Source organism: Saimiri boliviensis, chromosome 8, assembly GCF_048565385.1.
Source record: "Saimiri boliviensis isolate mSaiBol1 chromosome 8, mSaiBol1.pri, whole genome shotgun sequence".
In the NCBI taxonomy this organism is placed as follows: Eukaryota; Metazoa; Chordata; class Mammalia; order Primates; family Cebidae; genus Saimiri; species Saimiri boliviensis.
The window spans coordinates 291,155-297,961 of NC_133456.1; the positions used below are offsets into that span (position 1 = coordinate 291,155).

Genomic DNA, 6,807 nt, shown 5'->3' on the forward strand with positions numbered 1-6,807 from the left:
TCTGATGCTCCCAGAATCCTCACAGTGCCCAACCTCCCAGCATGCACCTGCTTCTCCCTGCACCCCAGCAGCCCACCCTGTCTGTTCCCTGGCTTCCTCCATCCCGTGCAGCCCATAGACTCTGGCCATCTCTCCAGCCACTCTGGCCCTTCCTTTACCTTTGTCTTGCCAGAATCTCTGTGCAAGATCTCCCAAGTCCATCCAAACACCTGCCTTGTGCACTTTTAACTGGCTGCTGGGCCCCACTGGGCCAGCCCAGCTGTCCACAGGGCCCTCGATAACCACATGGCCCCTGGCTCTTGCAGCAGTGCTGGGCAGCCCCCACTGACCAGGTCCCTCTTGACCAGTCTCCACACATCAGGTCCTCCCTGACCATGTCCTCACTGATTACACCCCCCTCCCCAAGCCCTACCAACCAGGCCCCAACTGCCAGGCCCGCAATGACCAGGACCCCACTTATCAGGCCCACTGACCAGGACCCACTGACCCGAACCCCACTCAGCAGGCACCACTGGCCAGGTCCTAACTGACCAGGTTCTTAGGAACCAGGCACCACTGACCAGGTTTCACCAGTCAGGTCCCCATTGCCAGGCCCCACAGATGAGAGCACACTGACCAGGCCTCTAGTGAACAGGCTGCCACTGACCAGGCCTGAGGTGACCAAGTGCTCCCTGACCTGGACCCTACTGAGTAGACCCCACTGAACAGGCACCCACTGCTCTGATCCCCACTGACCAGGTCACCACTGATTAGACACGTGCAACAAAAGCTGCCACCACTGCCCTAGTCCCCTCTGACCAGGCACCCACTAATTACGTTCTGCTGACCAGGCTGCCCCGACCAGGCCTCCCCTGATGAGGGCCTCACCGATGAGGACACACCCACCAGAGCCTGTTGACTAGGTCCCATGTGACCAGGCCTCCACTGAATAGGACCAGTTGACCTGGTCACCAGTGACCCAGCCCATGCTGACAAGGCCACCAGTAAGCCCCACATGACCAGGTCTCCACTGAGCAAGCACCCCAGCCCAGGTTTGCACTGACCAGACACCAAATAACCAGCTGCCACTAAGTCTCCCCTCACCAACACCCCACTACTAGGTCCCCCTGATGAGGCCCTCTGTAGGCAGACCCCTGCTGACCAGGCCCCCACTAAATGGGCCTCACTGACAGAGTCCCCACTGACCAGGTCCACACTGATCAGGCCCCTCTGACCAGGCCCCCCGGCAATGCCAAAGTGACCAGGTGCTTACCGGCCAGCTTTCAAGTGACTAAACCCCAGTGACTACACCGTCACTGACAAGGTCCCCTCTCATCAGGACCTCACTTGCCAGGCCTCCGGTGACCAGTGACTAGGCTTCCAGTGACCAGGGGGGCCTTGGTCCTAAATTTCTTTGAAGTCATGTTCAGGCAACGTGATGTTTAAAACGCCACTACTAGCTTTGTCCACAGATTTAAGTTATCAAAAGTCAACCGCGGTAATTTTGATGTTGAACGCAGCTTTAAACAGTAAAAAAAATGATACTAGGTTTACTTCTCAAAGCAAATTATACAAGAGAGCCCCCAACCTTGTAAACTAAACATTCTGACACACATGCACAAAATTAAGTTGGCAACATTAAGGAAAATCACATTAATTCTGAGATACAGAGTGTGATGTTGAGCAAACTTTTGGTCTTGACTCTTGAAATAATTTAAGAGCAGTTCTTAGTTTTGGCCAGCAGGAAGGGAAACTGCTCATGGAACTCTCCCAAATCAATCAGATTAACAAACCCTTTAGAGTGCCATATAAAACCTGGAGGATACAGGAAACGCCAGATGGAAAAACTGACTCTGGCTTTCTGGCCCCACCCCATCTGTATGAGAGAAACCATTCTGTCATTATGTGCAGCGTTTGATGTTTTCATGTATGTTCCTGTCTCAGGAAAACACTGAAGATTGCAATCAGATGGTTGTACCTCATTGGTAAAAGTCTTGGGATGGTTTAATCTCATGGCTTTGCCTGATGTTCACATAAACCCCACTGTTCCTACCCAAGCCGACAGTGTGTTATTGTGTGTGTATGCTCTATGGCTACTTGCTTCCAAAATGTATAATTTAATGTGAAAAAAGGGTATGTTGCTATGCCCATCTCTTCTGTCACCAAAATGAAAAGGCTCACAGAATTCCTCTCCCCACCCTCCAGACACATTGCACACTGACATTCTCTGGAAGTGTGGAACGCTGTGTACAAAATGTAGAAGCGAAAACGTCCCACTGTGCACCGGCTGCCTGAAGAAAAGCTTTGGAGGAGTAGAGGAGGCAAGTGGCTCAGCTTTGCTCTTACTGTGCTCATTTGCGGCCGCAAAAATGGGTAGACTTTTAAAAGCCATGGTGTAGATCAGCTGTAACTTCTGGATCCACCATGATTCTTCCACAGTCTCCTTTGCCAAATCAAAGCTTTGCAGCAGGCAATCCACACATTTGTCACTGGATGCAGGGAATGACACCTCACAGTGGAATGGGCACTGGCAGGCAGGGGGCAGAAACAGTCCTTTAAGAAACAGTAGCTGTGGCACAAGTAGAGGCCAGTGCTACAGTACAGATGGCGGCCAAGAACCCCACACGTCCAGCTCGATGTCACAATACGGGGAACATCCTACGTCACCCACAGGTGGAGCAGCCTCCACAGGTGGGTCTTTCAGGAGGCAGGAAGCGGAGCAAGGGTCCATGGCTGAGTGCATTATAGGGATATAACATCATCCATGTTTGGCATGACAAAAACTTTCTGAAATTCTTGCTCCAGTTTCCTCTCTATCCAGTCTGTCACATGAACTAAAGTCACTTCTCTCTCTCCAAGTTTTGGCCGAGCTTTCAGCTCCACATGTGGTGGCTTTCGGAAACCATACCATACTCGGTCAGGTGGGGGTGGTGGGATGCTGACCGCCAAGGTTCCTCTACATCCTTGTACTTCAACAGTGAGCAGCAGGGGTGTGTTGGAGAGTTCTTCAATCTGCTTTTAAATAAACTCCGTCTCTGTTGCTTTTTGGACATATTTTGACTTGGTAATTTTATCAACAAACATTTGAACTGCCAGAGTTAGCTTACGGGACACTTGCCAGAGTTATGAGTGACTGTTGAAACACTTTAAATGCTTGGAACAGGGAGCTGCAGCAGCAGGGCCTGAACCCCCTCCAGCCACCACCAGCACGGAGGGGCAGCCCACGGTCCACTGAGCCTGAAAAGCCATGTTGAAACCAGGAAATGGACAGCCCCCAGTCCCTGAGAAGCTGCCCCTTGAAGTACAGCATTTCTGCATGTGTGACAACGTCCACTCACTGGGAAAGGTGACCTCAGATGTGGCCAAAAGGAGGAAGCTGAACCCAGGAGGTGGCCGGTCAGAGGAGTTAGGTTCTGCCCGGCGTTCAGGAGAAGTGACCCTGGTGAAAGGGGATCCCGGGTCCCTGGAGGAGTGGGAGACTGGTGGGTGATGACTTCAGTCTCTACTATGATTTTTACTCTGGATGAGAGTGTGGACTCTGATAGCAAGTTGAAGTGCTAACTGAACAACTAAATGAAGAGGAGGAGGAGGAAGAGGAGGAAGAAGAAGACGGGGAAGAGGAGGAGGAAGAAGAGGAGAAAGATGAGGAGTCAGGGAATCAGTCAGACAGAAGTGGTTCTAGTGGCCGGCACAAGGCCAAGAAGAAACGGCGAAAAGACAGCCCATGGGTGAAACCATCTCGGAAATGGCACAAGTGGGAGCCTCCGAGGGCCAAGGAACCATGAGGAGTGAGTGGTGTGGGCTCCTCAGGCCCCAGTGAGTACATGGAGGTCCCTCTGGGGACCCTGGAGCAGCCCAGCGAGGGGACCGTCTCCCCCAACCATGCTGGGGTGTCCAATGACACATCTTCGCTGGAGAAAGAGCGTGTGTTTGAGGAGTTGCCCCTGTGCAGCTGCCGCATGGAGGCACCCAAGATTGACCAAATCAGCGAGAGGGCAGGGCACAAGTGAATGGCCATGGAGAGTGTGGATGGAGAGCTGTCGGGCTGCAACGCCACCACCCTCAAGCAGGAGACCATGAGGCCATCCAGCCGCATGGCCCTGATGGTGCTCTGTGAGACTCACCACATCCGCATGGTCAAACACCACTGCTGCCCAGGCTGTGGCTACTTCTGCATGGCGGGCACCTTCCTGGAGTGCCATCCTGACTTCTGCATGGCCCACCACTTCCACAAGGCCTGTGTGTCCCAGCTGAATGGGTTGGTCTTCTGTCCCCACTGTGGGGAGGATGCTTCTGAGGCTCAGGAGGTGACCATCCCCCGGGGTGATGGGGTGGCCCCACCGAACGGCACTGCAGCTCCTGCACCCCTACTCCGTCCCAGGATCCCCCCGGGAGAGCAGACACTTCCCAGGCGAGCGCCTGGATGCGAGGCTGTGAGGAGCTCTGGCGCCCACCCTGCGATCCCCTGGCTGACACCATCGACAGCTCAGGACCCTCCCTGACCCTGCCCAATGGGGACTGCCTTTCTGCCGTGGAGCTGCCACTGGGGCCAGGCCGGGATGCCCTGGAAAAGGCCCTGGTCATCCAGGAGCCAGAGAGGCGGAAGAAGCTCCGTTTCCATCCTCAGCAGTTGTACCTGACCGTAAAGCAGGGCGAACTGCAGAAGGTGATCCTGATGCTGTTGGACAACCTGGACCCCGACTCCCAGAGCGACCAGCAGAGCAAGCGTACACCCCTGCATGCAGCCGCCCAGAAGGGCTCCGTGGAGATCTGCCATGTGCTGCTTCAGGCTGGAGCCAACCTAAATGCAGTGGACAAACAGCAGTGGGCGCCACTGATGGAGGCCGTGGTGAACAACCACCTGGAGGTGGCCCATTACATGGTGCAGCGTGGTGGCTGAGTCTATAGCAAGGAGGAGGACGGTTCCACCCGCCTCCGCCACGCAGCCAAAATTGGTAACTTGGAGATGGTCAGCCTGCTGCTGAGCACGGGACAGGTGGATGTCAACGCCCAGGACAGTGGTGGGTGGACGCCCATCGGCTGGGCTGCAGAGCACAAGCACATTGAGGTGATACACATGTTATTGACGCAGGGCGCTGACGTCACCCTCACTGACAACGAAGAGAACATCTGCCTGCCCTGGGCCTCCTTCACCGGCAGTGCCGCCATCATTGAAGTCCTTCTGAATGCATGCTGTGACCTCCATGCTGTCAACTACCACGGGGACACGCCCCTGCACATCGAAGCTCGGAAGAGCTACCATGACTGGGTGCTGTTATTCTTGTCACGTGGAGCCAACCCTGAGCTGAGAAACAAGGAGGAGGACACGGCATGGGACCTGACTCCCGAGCGCTCCGATGTGTGGTTTGTGCTTCAACTCAACCGCAGACTCTGACTCAAGGTAGGAAATCGGGCCATCTGCACAGAGAAGATCATCTGCCAGGATGTGGCTCGGGGCTATGAGAACATGCTCATTCCCGGTGTCAACGGTGTGGACGGGGAGCCCCGCCCCTAGGATTACAAGTACATCTCGGAAAACTGCTAGATGTCCACCAGTGGACGACTCCTCCAACTCCAACTGCCTGTGCGGCCAACTCAGCACAAGGATGGGCGATTGCTCCAGGAGTTTAACAAGACTGAGCCCCCACTGATTTTTGAGTGTAACCAGGCATGCTCCTGCTGGAGAAACTGCAAGAACCGGGTCGTACAGAGTGGCATCAAGGTTCAGCCAGCTCTACCAAACAGCCAAGATGGGCTGGGGGGTCCACGCCCTGCAGACCATCCCACAGGGAACCTTCATCTGCGAGTATGTCAGGGAGCTGATCTCTGATGCTGAGGCTGATATGAGAGAGGATGATTCTTACCTCTTCGACTTAGACAACAAGGATGGAGAGGCGTACTGCATTGATGCCCGTTACTATGGCAACATCAGCTGCGTCATCAACCACCTGTGTGGCCCCAACATCATTCCTGTCTGGGTCTTCATGCTGCACCAAGACCTGCAATTTCCATGCATTGCCTTCTTCAGTTCCTGAGACATCCGGACTGGGGAGGAGCTAGGGTTTGACTATGGCAACCACTTCTGGGATATCAAAAGCAAACACTTCACCTGCCAGTGTGGCTCTGAGAAGTACAAGCACTCAGCCGAAGCCATTGCCCTAGGGCAGAGCCATCTGGCCCACCTGGACCCACACCCCAAGCTGCTGCCCGAGCTCAGCTCCCTGCCCCCTGTCAACACCTGAGAACGAACCACACCCTTCGTCCCCAGCATGGATGGCTACAGCTCAGCCGCCTCCTCTGCCACCAGCTGCTCGCAGCCCATGCCTGGGTGTGCGCCGTCTTCTCTCCCCACCACCCCTTCACACATTCCTGACCAGAGACCCCAGCCAGGCCCTGGAGGTCTGACAGCCCCTCCCTCCCAGAGCTGGTTCCTCCCTGGGAGGGCGGCTTCAGGGCCACCCCCGGTTCCCCGTCCTCAGGTGAAGTTCGATGAACTGAAGTCGGGCCTCTATGCCAACTGGTTCCTTTTGTTCTCAGTAAATGTCAGATTTGGTAATTAAACAAAAAAGAAATTAATATAGTGAAAACACATTTGAACCCTTATTTTAATTGTGCCATTAAAACATTTGACTTAAAAAAAAAAAGGCCTCGCTGACCAGGCCCCCACTGTCTAGGCCCCACTGAAGAGGACCGCACTGACCACACCCGCACTGAGCAGGTGCCCTCTGAGCAGGCCCTGATGCCCCATCCCACTACCAGGCCTCCACTCACCAGGTCCTCATTGGCCTGGCCCTCACTAACTACCCCGCATGAAAAGGTTCCCACTGA

General features: G+C 54.7%; 1 pseudogene; it reads left to right on the top strand.

The window, feature by feature from the left end:
- Positions 1 to 3,211: 3,211 nt before the first annotated feature.
- Positions 3,212 to 6,221, top strand: LOC141585248 (histone-lysine N-methyltransferase EHMT2 pseudogene; annotated as a pseudogene).
- Positions 6,222 to 6,807: the final 586 nt, after the last annotated feature.